Source organism: Beta vulgaris, chromosome 6 (genome assembly GCF_026745355.1).
Source record: "Beta vulgaris subsp. vulgaris cultivar EL10 chromosome 6, EL10.2, whole genome shotgun sequence".
NCBI classification, from domain to species: domain Eukaryota; kingdom Viridiplantae; phylum Streptophyta; class Magnoliopsida; order Caryophyllales; family Amaranthaceae; genus Beta; species Beta vulgaris.
Window position 1 is genome coordinate 38,934,446 of NC_079207.1, and position 15,820 is coordinate 38,950,265.

Here is a 15,820-nt window from a genome sequence, read left to right on the forward strand (position 1 = left end):
GCAACCTATAATTAGCGACGGACTAATTAGAGGCAACCAAAAAATTGTTTCTAAACACCATTAGAGGCTACAAATATATATTTAGATGCAATTTTGAATTGCCTCTATATGTAGTTTTTTTTTGTAGTGATATTAAATAGTGTATTATTTTAATTATAGATTTCACAAGTTCACTTTGAGAAAGAAATGCAACAAGAATAAAAGAAAAGAAAAATAAAAAAAAGAGCCACTTTAGTTGGGGTGCAAAGAAAAGAAGAAATAAATAAAGTTATTGTTGTGGTGCTCACGTGAGCTTGTGGAAAACAAAAGAGCAAACTCATCTTTTCTTCCTCCTCATTTCCTTCTTTCAATCTGCAGAGCAACAGAAAATAGGAAATTTCCTATTTTCTAATTTCACGATCAAGTAGTAAGGGAAAAGCAAAGTTGTTCCTTTTATTCAAGATTCTTTAGCGAAATAAAGAGTCTAATTTAGGGAATATGGAGCATATGAGACTATTTCTTTCCATCTCTACAAACAATTTCCCTAAAATTGATGATCGGGAATTTCTCAATCGGGTATATAAATCCCTAATTTCTACCGCAAGAACACACACAAGCAGAGCGACATAAATTTAGAGTTGTGAGATCAAGGTAGTAATACAAGGAGATCCGAGGCTGCGAGATTGAGGAGTATTGCAAGAGAGTTGTCGACATTTGTGGAGAATCAAGTGCAGCGGGTGCCGTAGGTTAATCCGAATTTCATAAGTTTCTCTCTTCTTTATTCCTTAATTATCTAGTTTTTGTGATTGAACTTGGTTGTTATTGTTGTTAATTAGATGTTATTTTGGTTTCTAATTTCTGATTTTGGTCTAAGTGTTTGAACGCTGAGTTTATTCATATTTCAATATTAAGTTTTGTATTTATTCAATTCATGTGTTAATTTGTTTTTGAATTATAAAAGTTTAATCTCAATACTTGTAGTAGTGCACGATTACTTGTATGGAGTAGTTAGACTTTGCTAACTTCTTATTAGGCGCGACATTTAATGGTAATTTAGAGATCATGACTTAATAATAGTAGTGTGAGCGGCTCATAATTAGCCTTTTTGATAATTTTGGATGTTTTGCCTCTGCATGTACATCTGTTGCATGGATGAACGCTCCAGCCTTCCGGAGTGCTTTAGATAGAATGGTAATCGTCTTCTTAACCAGATCAAACTAAAAACTTTCTGGCCTCAAACCTTTGATAAAGGCGTTAAAGGCTACCAAACATTTAGATCTTGAATATGCAATGCCTCTAAATTGAATCTTTTGACAGAACTTCTCAACGCCTCCTTCGGTCCTTGGGTGATCTTACCCAAGTGCATGCTAGTTTTCTGTTCTTGCCGATTTGCTACGAAATGACAGGTTAACAGATAGCTAAACTCCATGAAATTATTCACTGAGTTAGGGGGGGAGATTGTTGAACCACTTCTGCGGCATAACTTTCAAAGTAGCTGTGAAACTCTTACACCATGTAGCATCATCTACCGCCTGAACATACATTTGATGCTTGTATGCGAATAGGGATCAGCAGTCCCGCCAAAGGGTTAAATCGTAGGCAGCTTAACCTTTGGGAACGGGGGAGCCTTCATGATTCCTGCCGAGAATAGAGTCCGCCAATAAATTTTTAGAACCCCCAACGGGCCCCCGATGGGTATTTTCTCCCGAGAATATTCCCCTAATACAGGGTTAGAAGAGGTGTTTGCAAGGACTAGATGCCTATACACCATAGGTTGTAATACAGTTTTTTCTTGCCTTGACCGAATGGCAGATAGTCCTAGACTTCTTCCCTCAGTCTTGAACGATGGCGAGGCCTAAGTCATATCGGCTAACGCGCAAATAAATCAATACTACCCTACACAAACGTAGTATAAGGAAGTAAGGTTCGAATCCACGGAGAAGGAGGGTTTGGCAAGGTTAAATGTGTGTTGTTGTAACAATGGGGGGGGGGGGGTTTCACTCAAGAGTATAACTAAGAAGGACTAAACAAACGGTAATCAAATAATAGACAAATACTTGGCAATCAATCTTAACAACCAATTCAAACTTTGATCATAGAACAACTCAATTCCTATAGTTACCTGAATGACCTATTGCGAATCAACAGATTCAATCTCCTCTAACTTAGTGGTAAGATTAAGCGAGCGCTCTAATCCAATGCTGAACGGTTTAACAACCTAGTACAAGCGTTCTAGATTCAATTAAACAATTAAATAACAACTAAGGAGATGTCAATAGGATAAACTTACATTCACACAAGCGGTCAAACACAAGTTTATGAGATGATTCCTCTTATGCACAACTGTCCAAAAGCATGTGATAATTGAGCACAAAACTACAAATTCTTGATAATCTCAAAGCAGTCAATTATTTAGATAGCAAAGATTGTAAAGAAACCACAAGTTAAATGATCAGATTAACTCAAAGTATAAAACAATCTAGCATGAAGATTATGAAGATCATCAAACATTCAAGCAAAAAAAGGTAAAGATTGAACTCACAAAATGGATGAAGAGGTTGCTCCAATTGATTACCAAGTTAGGAAATTTGTTCCTCATAATCTAAAATAAAAACTACAACTTTTCTTTTGATTGTTCTCTCTCTAAAAAAACAGATGAAAAAAACTCAACAACAACACAAAAGACGAAAAAATGTTTTAATCCGCACCCGCGGTGAGGTCACAGAGTAGCGCAAGTGACTACACAAAAGACCAAGTTAGGGGTCCGCGACCGCGGTGAATAGCGTCGCGACCGCGGATGAGGTCCGCGCCCGCGGTGAGGTCGCAGAGTAGCTCACGGCGAATTCCTTTGTTTTTTCCTCCGAAATTCGTCGCGACCGCGGTCATTAGACCCGCGACCGCGGAGACTGCCCGTACCACTTCCCTCATCTTTCCTTGGATGCTTCATCATTTGATTAACACTCATTCCCATCTTTGTTGCCTTGCCACTTAAATGCACTTTGATGACTTATTCCACTTGCACATTTGAGTTTGCGACTTGGCATTTTCTTCAATAGCAAATTGTTCCAAATGGACCCTCTCACCATCATAAAAGAAATTCAAGAACCAAAAGACCAATTGTTGAGAAAAAGCTCAAAATCATATCAAAACATGTTCAAGTCCACACAAAAATAGTGAATTAAGTACTGAAAAATGCCATATGAACATGGCATATCAAATTACCCCATGCTTAGACCTTTACTCGTCCTCGAGTAAAATCCTAACTCCTTTCTATCTCCAAGGTCTTATCAAGAAAAGCATGGAGAAATTCACACAAAATTCAAACCTAACACTACTACTCCAATCAAAAGCGAATAAGTGATGAATCGCAAGTAGCTAAAGTTTGAGCGGAAGTAACTCAACGCACCAAAACTCTAGCCATCTTATCGCTCTACAATCCACAAGGATAGTTAACTTGGGGTGGAAATGACCTCAACAAACCCAAGCTAACTTACACAACAAACCAAAGAGCAAGGGGGCTAACATGACCTAAGTTCCCCCAAGCTCATCTCACACACTACTCCCTCAAAAATGAAGCTTTGGGTTGGAATAGCACCTTCAACCCAAAAGCTTACCTCTTTAAACACCTCCGACTCCCCTTATGGCTCCAAGATGAAAAATAAGAGGCTTTCTAACCTACCACCATCTAAACCACAACCTCCTTATTTCAACAATGAGTGACCTACCCAAACGCCGCTTCAAACACCCTTCATATGCCACCACTCCGAAAAATAAGTGACATACGAGTCCTCTCCTTTTGCCTAGGCGCCCTTCCGGGTTTTCACCTAGCCACTCATTTTTTTCTTTTCTTGTTTTTTTTTGTCTTCTTTTTTTTTTCTCTTCTTTTTTTTTTTTTTTTTTTTTTTTTTTTTTATGATAATACGAAATGAAATATGAAATGAAAGACAAATATTTACAATATAAACACATCATCAAGAACTCCTCTCCCCCATGCTTAAAGGACACATTATCCCCAATGTGTAATAAAATCAAAAGATCAAGCGAGAGGGAGAAACAAACCTCTAGGGATCACCATGATATGCCCGCACCGCTACCGGGCACCGGAGCCAGATGCTCCACCAGGGAAATCACCATATGGAACATAGTACCACCATACTGATGCTGAAAGAAAGCATCCAAATGCCTCATGTAGCCCATGGTAGCATTACCCTGGAGAGTAAGAGCCTGCAACTGTTCCTCGATAGAGGAAAGCCTACTTCCTTCTCCTTGCTCCATCTCCATATCATAATCCCCATCACCCTCATCATCCTCATCCATCTCATCCAAAATCCCACCGCCTACTTCGGGCCTAATAAAGAAATCGGCCACAGTGGGGGCAAAAGGAAAATGCTCCCAAGGAAGGAAAATATAACCATTACAACAGTGTATCTGAAAAGGGGGGCCATCAGAACTCTTCAACATGTTCATCTTCAACAATGTGCGAGCATTAAACAAGAGAAACTTATCCGACACCGGATCACAAGCATTATTAGGAGCATAACCCAACCGCTTAATCAAGTGTGTAATCATACCTCCCATGCTTAGGTGGCCACCCAACTTGGTTCGCACATCAATGCAAGACTTAAGCCAAAGGTCAGCCCAATCCGGAATACCAACACTACCCGGAAGCAAGGCACGAAGATAGCACATCTCTAATTGGTTCAATTTCTCCGTCTCACCCTTGCAAAAGATAGTCATGCCTAGGAAATAAGCAGCCATGCGTAGACAGGGTGACGGATACTACTAATCTTCTCACCACCACTGCTAAGGGGTAACCCAGAAATGCGATACCAAAAGGTACCAACCTCCTCAGACGGAACACCCATGGGGACAAAAGGGTTGTCGCTTGAGGGAGCGACCCAACCAAAACCCTCTCGAACTTGGCTCATAGAAATATCACGAACTCGGTCATGCATCGTAATCCGAACACGGGTGTCTCCCCGATGCTTCACCAAGGTAAGAGTGAATAAAAATTAATACACACACCTCTTATAAGTGCGAGGTGTATAATCAAGCATGCCCAACAATCCGGCTCTACCCATCATCTCTCGAAATCCATCTAAAATCCCAACTGAGCCAAGAAATTAGTGTCAATAAACTTGGTACATGGACACTCGTTTTGATCGACAAAGATTTCTCCAAGTAACCTTTTGCTCCCATTTAGTCCAGTAAACCCATAGTGTCAATTACCACTCACTAGCAACAGGTTCCTCATGAGCCTCAGGTTCATTGGAACTTTGGGCACGACCACGCTTCCTTACATTGCTATAGCAACCACAAATCTCACCAAGACAACCCAAGTAAGTCAAACAACAATTCCACCCTCAACTTCTCAAATCAAACTTCCAACAATTCACTCCAAAATTCACAAATTCAATCCTCAACAATGTCAACACAACCACAAAGAAGTCTTACACATAACAATCCACCACAATCTCAACAATCAATCAACCACAACAAAAAAATGAAGGCAACTTCCAAAAAGAGTGTGAAGAATTGAAGTTTTACCTTATGGAATAATCAATAGAGTGGCTAACCAAGTACCCAAGTGAGAACAACACCCCAGAAGCTCCTTGCTCCTTTAATTGCCCAAAAACTCCAAGAATCAAAAACCCCCAAATTATTAGGGTTTCCAATAGGTGTTGTAAAAAGAAAAGAAAAGTAAAGATTTTTGAAGAGTATTGAGTGGGAAATAAAATGAGAGATGAGAAAAAGGGATTAATGAGTGAAAGAGAGAATTTGAGTGAAAGAATTGAGAGAGATGAAAGGGGATGAGGAGTGTGATGAGGAAGTGAGAGTAGAGAGAAGAGTCGAAATTGGGGAAGGAGGAAGAAAGAGAAAAGGGCGAACAAAAACAAACCAGGCAGAAATACGCGGATCCGCGACCGCGGAGAAAAGGTTCGCGCCCGCGGAGGCGTTTAGCGATCGCGGTCAGGTCGCGGAGTTGCTCTCTGCCCTTTTTTATTATTTTCTCTTGCAAGCTGGGGCCGCACCCGCGGGGTTTAGGGTCGCGCCCGCGGAAGGCTGCAGCGCCCGCGGAATTGCTCTCGGCAAAACCCCAAATCTCCCCTTGTGTTTTTTTTTTTCTTTTTCTTTTTTTTTTTTTTGGATGAAACACACTCCTTCCTACTCCCTTCTTAGCGCCCAAATGCACACCAACAAAATTCAAAAACACAAACACCAAACACACACAATAACCAAACATAAGCAATTATCTAAAAATAAAATCAAATCATGGGTTGCCTCCCGAGAAGCGCTTAGTTTAAAGTCGGAAGCTCGACATCATGCAAGCACAAAAAATTTACTCATAGCGAGGGGCATACAGTTCCAAAAACTCTACATCCTCGACTTTCGCAATTCGAAATAAGGCTTAAGCCTTTGGCCATTCACTTTGAAAACACTATCCGTACTCAAACTTCGTATATCAACTGCACCATGAGGGTAGACTTTAACAACTACAAAAGGACCATCCCAATGGGATCGAAGCTTACCCAGAAATAATCTCAAGCGGGATTGGTAGAGAAGATACCTTGTCACCCACCTTGAATCCTTCCGCATAATCATTTTGTCATGCCAAGCTTTTGTCTTCTCCTTGTAGATGGTTGCATTCTCATAGGACTCTCGGTGGATTTCCTCCAACTCTTGCAACTGAAGCTTCCTATGGTCTCCGGCTCCATCTAAGCGCATATTCAGTTGCTTGATTGCCCAATAAGCTCAATGCTCTAACCCCACAGGAAAATGACACGCCTTACCGAAAACCAACCTATATGGAGACATGCCAATAGGGCTTGTAGGCGTCCGATAAGCCCACAATGCATCCTCAAGACGGGAACTCCAATCCTTGCGGGTGGGATTCACGGTCTTTTCCAAAATAGACTTAACTTCCCTATTAGACACCTCGGCTTGACCATTTGTTTGAGGATGGTAGGGTGTTGAAACCTTGTGAGTAACTCCATACTTCCTCATCAAAGCTTCAATGGTCCGATTGCAAAAATGAGTGCCTTGATCCTAATCATAGCACGGGGTACACCAAACGAGAGAAAATTTGTGACTTCACAAAACCTGCCACAACTTTAGCATCGTTAGTCTGGTGGCCTTGCTTCCACCCACTTGGAAACGTAGTCCACCGCAAGGAGAATGTAAAGATTTCCACTAGAGTTGGGAAATGGGGCCATGAAATCAATGCCCCACACATCGAAAATCTCACAATAGAGAAGAGAATTTTGGGGCATTTCATTCCGTTGGGAGATATTCCCAACTCTTTGACACTTGTCACAAACTTTACAAAAAGCATAGGCATCAAGAAAAAGACTTGGCCAAAAGAATCCACAATCAAGTACCTTTCGCCCCGTTCTCTTGGCTCCAAAATGCCCACCACATGCATGAGAATGACAAAATTCAAGAATAGAGGCTACCTCACTTTCCGGAATGCATCTCCGGACAATTTGATCGGCTCAATGTCTCCAAAGGTATGGATCATCCCAAACATAGTATCTTGCATCACTTCGTAGCTTATCCTTTGCACCTTAGTAAACCTGGGGGGAAACTCATGAGAAACAAGAAAATTCACAATGTTAGCAAACCAAGGACGGACATCACGGATAGAAAACAAGGTTTCATCCGGAAACTCTCCAAGAATAGCCTCTTGAGAGTGGGGTTTGTCCTCATCATGGACAAAGCGACTCAAATGATCAGCTACAAGATTTTCAACTCCTTTCTTGTCTTTAATCTCCACCTCAAACTCACTAAGAAGCAAAACCCACCATATGAGGCGGGGTTTGGCTTCTTCTTTTGCCATCAAGTATCTAATAGCTGCGTGGTCGGTGTACACAATGACCTTGGTCCCAAGCAAGTAGGACCGAAATTTTTCAATCGCAAAAACAACAGCTAACATATCTTTTTCCGTGGTGGTATAGTTTCTTTGAGCCCCATTCAATGTCATAGATGCATAATGTATTACATGAGACGCTCTACCACTCTTTTGACCCAAAACAGCCCCCATGACATAATCACTTGCATCACACATTATCTCAAAATGGAGAGACCAAATGGGGGCTTGAATGAAAGGGGCCGAAGTAAGCTTCTCTTTTAAAGAGTCAAAGGCTTTCTTACAAGCATCATCAAACACAAAATTAACATCTTTTTACAACAACTTGCACAAGGGAGAGGACACCTTAGAAAAATCTTTTATAAACCTCCGGTAAAAACCGGCATGACCAAGGAAAGACCTAATTTACGGACACTAGTGGGGAGGGAGGGATTGAATCACATCGATCTTTGCTTTATCCACCTCTATCCCCCTAGATGAAACAACATGCCCCAACACTATGCCTTGCTCAACCATGAAATGACATTTCTCAGAATTTAACACAAGATGAGACTCAATACAACGTTTCAAGACAAAGGACAAATGGTACAAGCATTGGTCAAAAGGGTCACCATGAACAGTGAAATCATCCATGAAAACCTCTATAAACTCGCCCACAAAGTCAGAGAAAATGCTTACCATACACCTTTGAAAGGTGGCCGGGGCATTACAAAGTCCAAAAGGCATGCGCCGATACGCAAAGGTGCCAAAGGGACATGTAAATGTTTCTTTTCCTGGTCCCTCGGAGCAATGGGCACTTGAAAATAGCCTGAGTACCATCAAGGAAACAATAGAAAGCCCTCCCTGCAAGTCGCTCAAGCATTTGGTCAATAAAAGGAAGGGGAAAATGATCCTTTCTAGTTACCAAGTTCAAACGCGATAATCAATACATACCCTCCACCCGGTTTGAGTTCGGGGGGTACCATTCGCCATTTGCATTAGGAATCACTGTGACACCACCTTTCTTTGGCACCACTTGCGTAGGACTTACCCATTTACTATCGGAGATGGGGTAAATAATACCCATTTGACACAACTTTATTACCTCCTTCTTTACCACCTCCATCATGGGTGGGTTCAAACGCCTTTGAGGTTGCCTCACCGGCTTAGCTCCATCTTCCAAGAAGATCCTATGCATACATGTGGATGGACTAATGCCGCGGATGTCCGCAATTGACCACCCAATCGCCGTCGAATGCTCCGTGAGCACCTCCACCAACTTGCTCTCTTGTTCCAAGGTCAACTTGTTGGAAATGATAACTGGCAAAGTCTCTTTCTCACCTAGGAAGACATACTTCAAATGCTCCGGTAGAGTTTTGAGCTCAACATCGGGGGCCTGCACAACAGAAGGAAGCGGTCTTGTGCTAGGCACAGTAAGCGGCATGGGCTTATAGTTTGAAGGATTCCAAGGGAGTTTGGAAAGCTCATTCAATTCAACAACAATTTCAAGCACATTATCTGGCAAACAAAACTCCAAAGAATCAGCATTCAAACTAAAGTCCAAAACACTTTGCAAATCATCATCACGTAAGACATCAAACACACCATGAACACATGGCTCAAACACATCAATGGCACAGAGAGAGTGATCCTCAATGTTAGGGTATCTCATGGCATCATACATATTAAACTCAATGATTTGACCATCAAACTGCAGGGCCAAAGAACCGGTGTCACAATCAATCTTAGTCTTAGCCGTTTTCAAGAACGACCTCCTTAAAAGATTAGGGAGTGGAATGCCTATCATGCTCCATGTTAATTACATAAAAATCAGCAGGAAAAGTCATCTTATCAACTTCCACTAGAACATCTTTCAATACACCTCTAGGAATGGAAGTGGACAGATTCGCTAATTGTATGACAACATTAGTATGAAGCAATTCACCAAGTGCTACGGACTCATATAAGGAATAAGGAAGCACATTAATGGAGGCTCCCAAATCTAGCATAGCCCTATCAATCTTTGTGTCACCAAGAGCTATAGGTATAGTGAACATGCCCGGATCATTGCATTTTTTGGCATTCTCTTTTGAAAAACGGCGAAACATGTTCACTAACCTTCACCTTTTGCTTCCCTTTTAAATTTTCTTCTCTTTGATGGAACAAATTTCCTTCAACCACTTAGCATACAAAGGCACATCTTTTATCAATTTTAACAAAGGAATATTTACGACACATTGACTAAATGTTTCATAAATATCCTTAGAAGATTCAAGCTTACGATTGTCCTTTAATGCTTCGGGAAATGGGGGACCGGTTTGAAATCCGGAATGATTTTACCTCTTGGTGAGAGCTAGGACTCACCAAATTTTCAGCTTCTTTTGATGGGACTAGAACCTCCACCTCTTCTTCCTTGGTTATAATCTCCTCCACAACCCTGCTCTTGCCGGGCCCTTATTCAACCAAATCTTTGCCACTCCTCAAAGTCATGGCACTCACATTCCTCTTGGATTCACCTTGGTTTGAGATGGTAGCTTCCCCGAACTTTGGGCCTCAAGTTTATTCACGACACTAGACATTTGGCCCACTTGTGTTTCCAAGTTGTAAATGCTTGACTTGGTCTCCTGTTGAAATTGCACCATATTGGACTGCATGGTAGTCACATTCTTAGTCAAGGCTTTGATCATATCCTTCGTGGACATTGAGTTAGAGCTAGATGATTGCCCTTGAGTTGATATGGTTGCTTGAATGGAGGAGGTCGATTTCCTTGTTGAAATTTGTTCCTGAAAATTTGATTCCTTGAAAGTTTGATTCCCTTGCTTGTAACTGAAAGCCGGATGATCTTTCCACCGGGATTGTATGAATTTGAATAGGATCATACTTTCTATTTCCTTGATATCCCAAAGCATTCACCTCTGTGAGTTTCTTCTTGCAAAGTTGGGCAAGCATCGGTAGGATGACCGGTATTGGACAAAATTCCACAAGCTTTCACTTGTTGGTTTGTTACTCATCATCAAATTGCCGGAACATATTCTTAAGGTCGGAAACCTCCGACTCCAAAGATGATTCGAACTTGCACTTTAACACCCCGGGTAGCATTCTTATAGAATAAGTGCGATAACTCTCAGCAAACTCACTTATGAGCTCCATGGCTTGGTGTGGGTCTTTTGTTATCAATGTTACCCCCACAAGCAGCATTCGCCATCCTTCTCTCCTCCGGAAGGAGCCCAACAACTAAGTATAACACAAGATCCTTCTCGGCAAAACCATGGTAAGGACAACAAGCAACGAGCCTCTTAAACCTCTCTAAGTAGTCATAGAGGATCTCATCATAACCTTGCTCAATGTTGCTAATGGCCATCTTAAGCTCATTCAACTTGCTTGAAGGAAAGAACTTCTCGAAGAAAGCTTGCTTCATCCCCCTCCATGTGTTAATACTGTTGGGGGTTAGATGATAGAACCAATCATTAGCCTTATCCTTCAATGAATAAGGAAAGGCCCGCAGTTTGATTTGATCCTCCGTAACACCCCTTGGCTGCATACTAGTACAAACAACATGGAATTCCGCAAGATGTTTGATTGGATCTTCTCCATTTAAACCATGGAAGCTCGGCAGTAAATGAACAAGACCCGACTTCAACTCAAAAGTAACATTCTCCCCAAACTCTGGATATTGGATGGCCAATGGTGCCTGGTCCAGATTAGGAGCAGAAAGCTCCCTCAATGTCGGATCAGCTCTAGGCGGCATCTCTTTTTCCTCAATACCAATATAATAAGGCAACTCACGGAAGTGATCCCGAATTTCCTTTCTCAACCGATAGAGTGTCCTTTCGATCTCTGAATCAATAAACAAAGCTCCTTGATTAGTAGAATGGGTGTGAACCATAAGAAAGGTTCACACACCAAAAAATCAGAAACAAACACATAAATAAACAACCCAAACACGCTGCCTTCCCCGGCAACGGCGCCAAATTTGGCGGGGCCTAAGTCGTACCGGCTAACGCGCAAATAAATCAATACTACCCTACACAAACGTAGTATAAGGAAGTAAGGTTCGAATCCACGGAGAAGGAGGGTTTGGCAAGGTTAAATGTGTGTTGTGGTAACAATTGGGGGGGGGGGGGGTTCACTCAAGAGTATAACTAAGAAGGACTAAACAAACGGTAATCAAATAATAGACAAATACTTGGCAATCAATCTTAACAACCAATTCAAACTTTGATCATAGAACAACTCAATTCCTATAGTTACCTGAATGACCTATTGCGAATCAACAGATTCAATCTCCTCTAACTTAGTGGTAAGATTAAGCGAGCGCTCTAATCCAATCCTTAACGGTTTAACAACCTAGTCCAAGCGTTCTAGATTCAATTAAACAATTAAATAACAACTAAGGAGATGTCAATAGGATAAACTTGCATTCACACAAGCGGTCAACACAAGTTTATGAGATGATTCCTCTTATGCACAACTATCCAAAAGCATGTGATAATTGAGCACAAAACTACAAATTCTAGATAATCTCAAAGCAGACAATTATCTAGATAGCAAAGAGTGTAAAGAAACCACAAGTTAAATGATCAGATTAACTCAAAGTACAAAACAATCTAGCATGAAGATTATGAAGAATCATCAAACATTCAAGCAAACAAAAGGTAAAGATTGAACTCACAAAATGGATGAAGAGGTTGCTCCAATTGATTAACCAAGTTAGGAAATTAGTTCCTCATAATCTAAAATAAAAACTACAACTTTTCTTTTGATTGTTCTCTCTCTAAAAAAACAGATGAAAAAAACTCAACAACAACACAAACGACGAAAAATGTTTTAATCCGCAAAACAGGGGAAATGAAGAGTCGTTTCCATATTACAGGGGTCCGCGACCGCGGAGGAGATCCGCTCCCGCGGTGAGGTCGCGGAGTAGCTCACGGCGAATTCCTTTGTTTTTTCTTCCGAAATTCGTCGCGATCGCGGAGACTGCCCGTACCACTTCCCTCATCTTTCCCTGAATGCTTTATCATTTGATTAACACTCATTCCCATCTTTGTTGCCTTGCCATTTAAATGCACTTTGATGACTTATTCCACTTGCACACTTGAGTTTGTGACTTGGCATTTTCTTCAATAGCAAATTGTTCCAAATGGACCCTCTCACCATCATAAAAGAAATTAAAGAACCAAAAGACCGATTGTTGAGAAAAAGCTCAAAATCATATCAAAACATGTTCAAGTCCACACAAAAATAGTGAATTAAGTACTGAAAAATGCCATATGAACGTGGCATATCAAACGACAGCCTCAACGGAAATATCTTATGTAAGGGGTGGACCCTGATGCTGAATGTTGCAGAGCTGCGGCCTTATTTGCTTCTAGATACTCCCTAGCATCTATTTCCATTTTGTGACCACTAGGAGGTAACTTGTCTCCAGTTCGGACCACCAACTTAATGTTCATCTTCCTTCGCTGCTCACTATTTGCCGGCTGCTTTCCTTTGGACACCCGTTTAGACACTTCCGGACGAGGAGGCCTACTTGGTGTTGGCCGACCCTCCTAGGAATGTCCCTTTTTTGATTTACAATAGTCGCATCTGGATTTACCTAAAAAAAAACATGCTATTCTTGATATGCTCCAGAACAACAACAACCATCTTAGTCTGAAAATCATCAAGACGTTCTCTAGATGGGCAGCTGTCACTGGACACTCAAGATTTTCCTGGAGGACATGCTCTCTGCTTCGTCCAGAGAGATTGACAATGGTCGGGGGCCTATCTCTTCCTCTTGGCGGCCTTTCATCATCCACCGTATCTTCTACTTGAATTTGAAAACACCTGTTTCTAGCAACGTTAGATGAGTGACAACCAGTCATTGTTGCATCTCCCCCACAATCGGCTCCAAATGTTACGTAGTTCTTGACTCGTACAATATTGTTATTCCCACAACAGGTTCTTCAATAGGAGACTTGTGCAATAATATCCTGACCAGAATAACTAGAACTTGAGCTTCGCTTCCATACCTGCAAAAAGGGACCTACTCTGGAGGTTTGAATGGCATTTTCCCCTCCGAAGCTTAAGTCAGGTATCAGGAGTAGTAAAGGGAAACTTTTAGAGAGAGAATTGTGACAGAGTAATAGTATATTGCTCTAAAAAACGTACCTTTCTCCTGATTTCATGGAATATTTATTGTCTAAGATAATTGCTCTACCCTGAGGTCACCCTAATTTGGGAGCACCTGATTGGATAAGCAATGAAATCATAACACATGGCAGACATTCATTGTAGAGTACACATCATCAAACTTTATGCAAATGCCCTTTTTGGAACTCTGGGCCCAAGTTCAAGACTCTGGGCCCAAATACAAATTAGGCTAGAAAGAGGGGCTCGTACTTCTTCCAATTTGGGAATTGTTCTTCAGCTATCTTTCTTTTTGCCCCTGTACTTTCTTCAACAGGGAAGGGACGCATGTATGACCCAGATGGATCCATGTGTCCAGGTTAGAGCCGCTGATCTTTAGGCTACAACATTTTGTTTAGACCTAAGGGCCTAGATGTTACTTCAATGGTTCATCATTGATTTTTATTGAACAATTGAATTTTACACGTAATTTGATACGGTAGTGGAAGTAAAATCTGAATAGAATTATTTTATGAAAATAAAACTATATAAACATAATATATCTAATAATTTTTTTTTTTAATTATTAAAAGTCATTACCATAGTCTCCTAAAGGGATATACTATGTATGATAGATAGGACAATTGATCATAATAAGCAAAGCATTTTATCCTACTACTTAATTTATCAAGTCCTAACATGGGCAAAGCTAATGATGATTTGTGGCTCCTCACGTTCGTTCACATCAGGATCATCATCATCCGAATAGTCTTCATATGAAGGCATTGGAAATCCCATCTCCAGCATGTGTTCTTGCCATAAGAGGCATGTGTACTTATACTTTATGAGCTTTTTGAAGCTTGTGTCATTATCCAACTGGACAACTTAGTATTTCCTCACGAAGACCCCTATACTGCTCTCAGAGATGCAAGGTCATGATGGAATTATTGTTTTGCAATATTTTCACCCCATGCCTTACAGACCACTAGGAGATTGAGTAAGTCCTCTTTTCCTAGTTTTGGCCATAAGGAAGTCTATGTCACTTCCTATGCTTGTAGCGCTTGAACCTTTTTCCTCTAATTTTTTTTGTTGGATCTTTGAATCCTTTCCAAATCACTTGAAGATATTGGCCCACCATTTCTTAATCTCTTCTTCCTTAAATTCCTCCCTATCCTCCTTGATAATGTCTATGTTGAACCTACATCTCCAACATTCTCTAGAGAAATTTGGAGGAGTAGCAACTTGTTGGTTAGCCAATTTTTGAGAGTTTAGGATTTTTGTGGAAAGTAAAGATTTTTTGGGAGTGAGTTATAATTTAACAATCACATCGTGTATTTATAATACGCTATGTTTACTGTTATTCCTATTTTTTAGGGAAAACTAGGCATCACTTGCTATTATCATCACGTCATTTGAATAGAGATTTTAATGATTTTAACTCCCAAATTCTAGCCCTTAGTGAGTGAACATGGGTTTATAAAACTTGCCCACTAACTCTTGGTTTGTATTATTATCCTCTAAAGTTTAATCATTAATGGCATGTGCAAGTGGGATTTGTCATCATTACTATTGGAAGTAATTTTGTACTTAAGATTTAAACGATTAATAGTTTTTTAGTATCTCAAGAGACACTTTATGTATAACTTTTCACCATATAAATTGAACATGCATTGTTTGATTTGATTGTTAATTTTTGAACAATTCATTTTTAACGTCTAAGTCTTTTAATTGGACTTAAACAAATAAATAATGCAAATAAAGTTATGAACAATAAAATGGGAAAATGTTTATTTTTCATTTCATAATAAAAAAAGATTACAACCTAGAGTTTGAATTTTTTTAAAAATTTTCAACTTAATTTATAAACTAACTTCTAAATTTATAGGC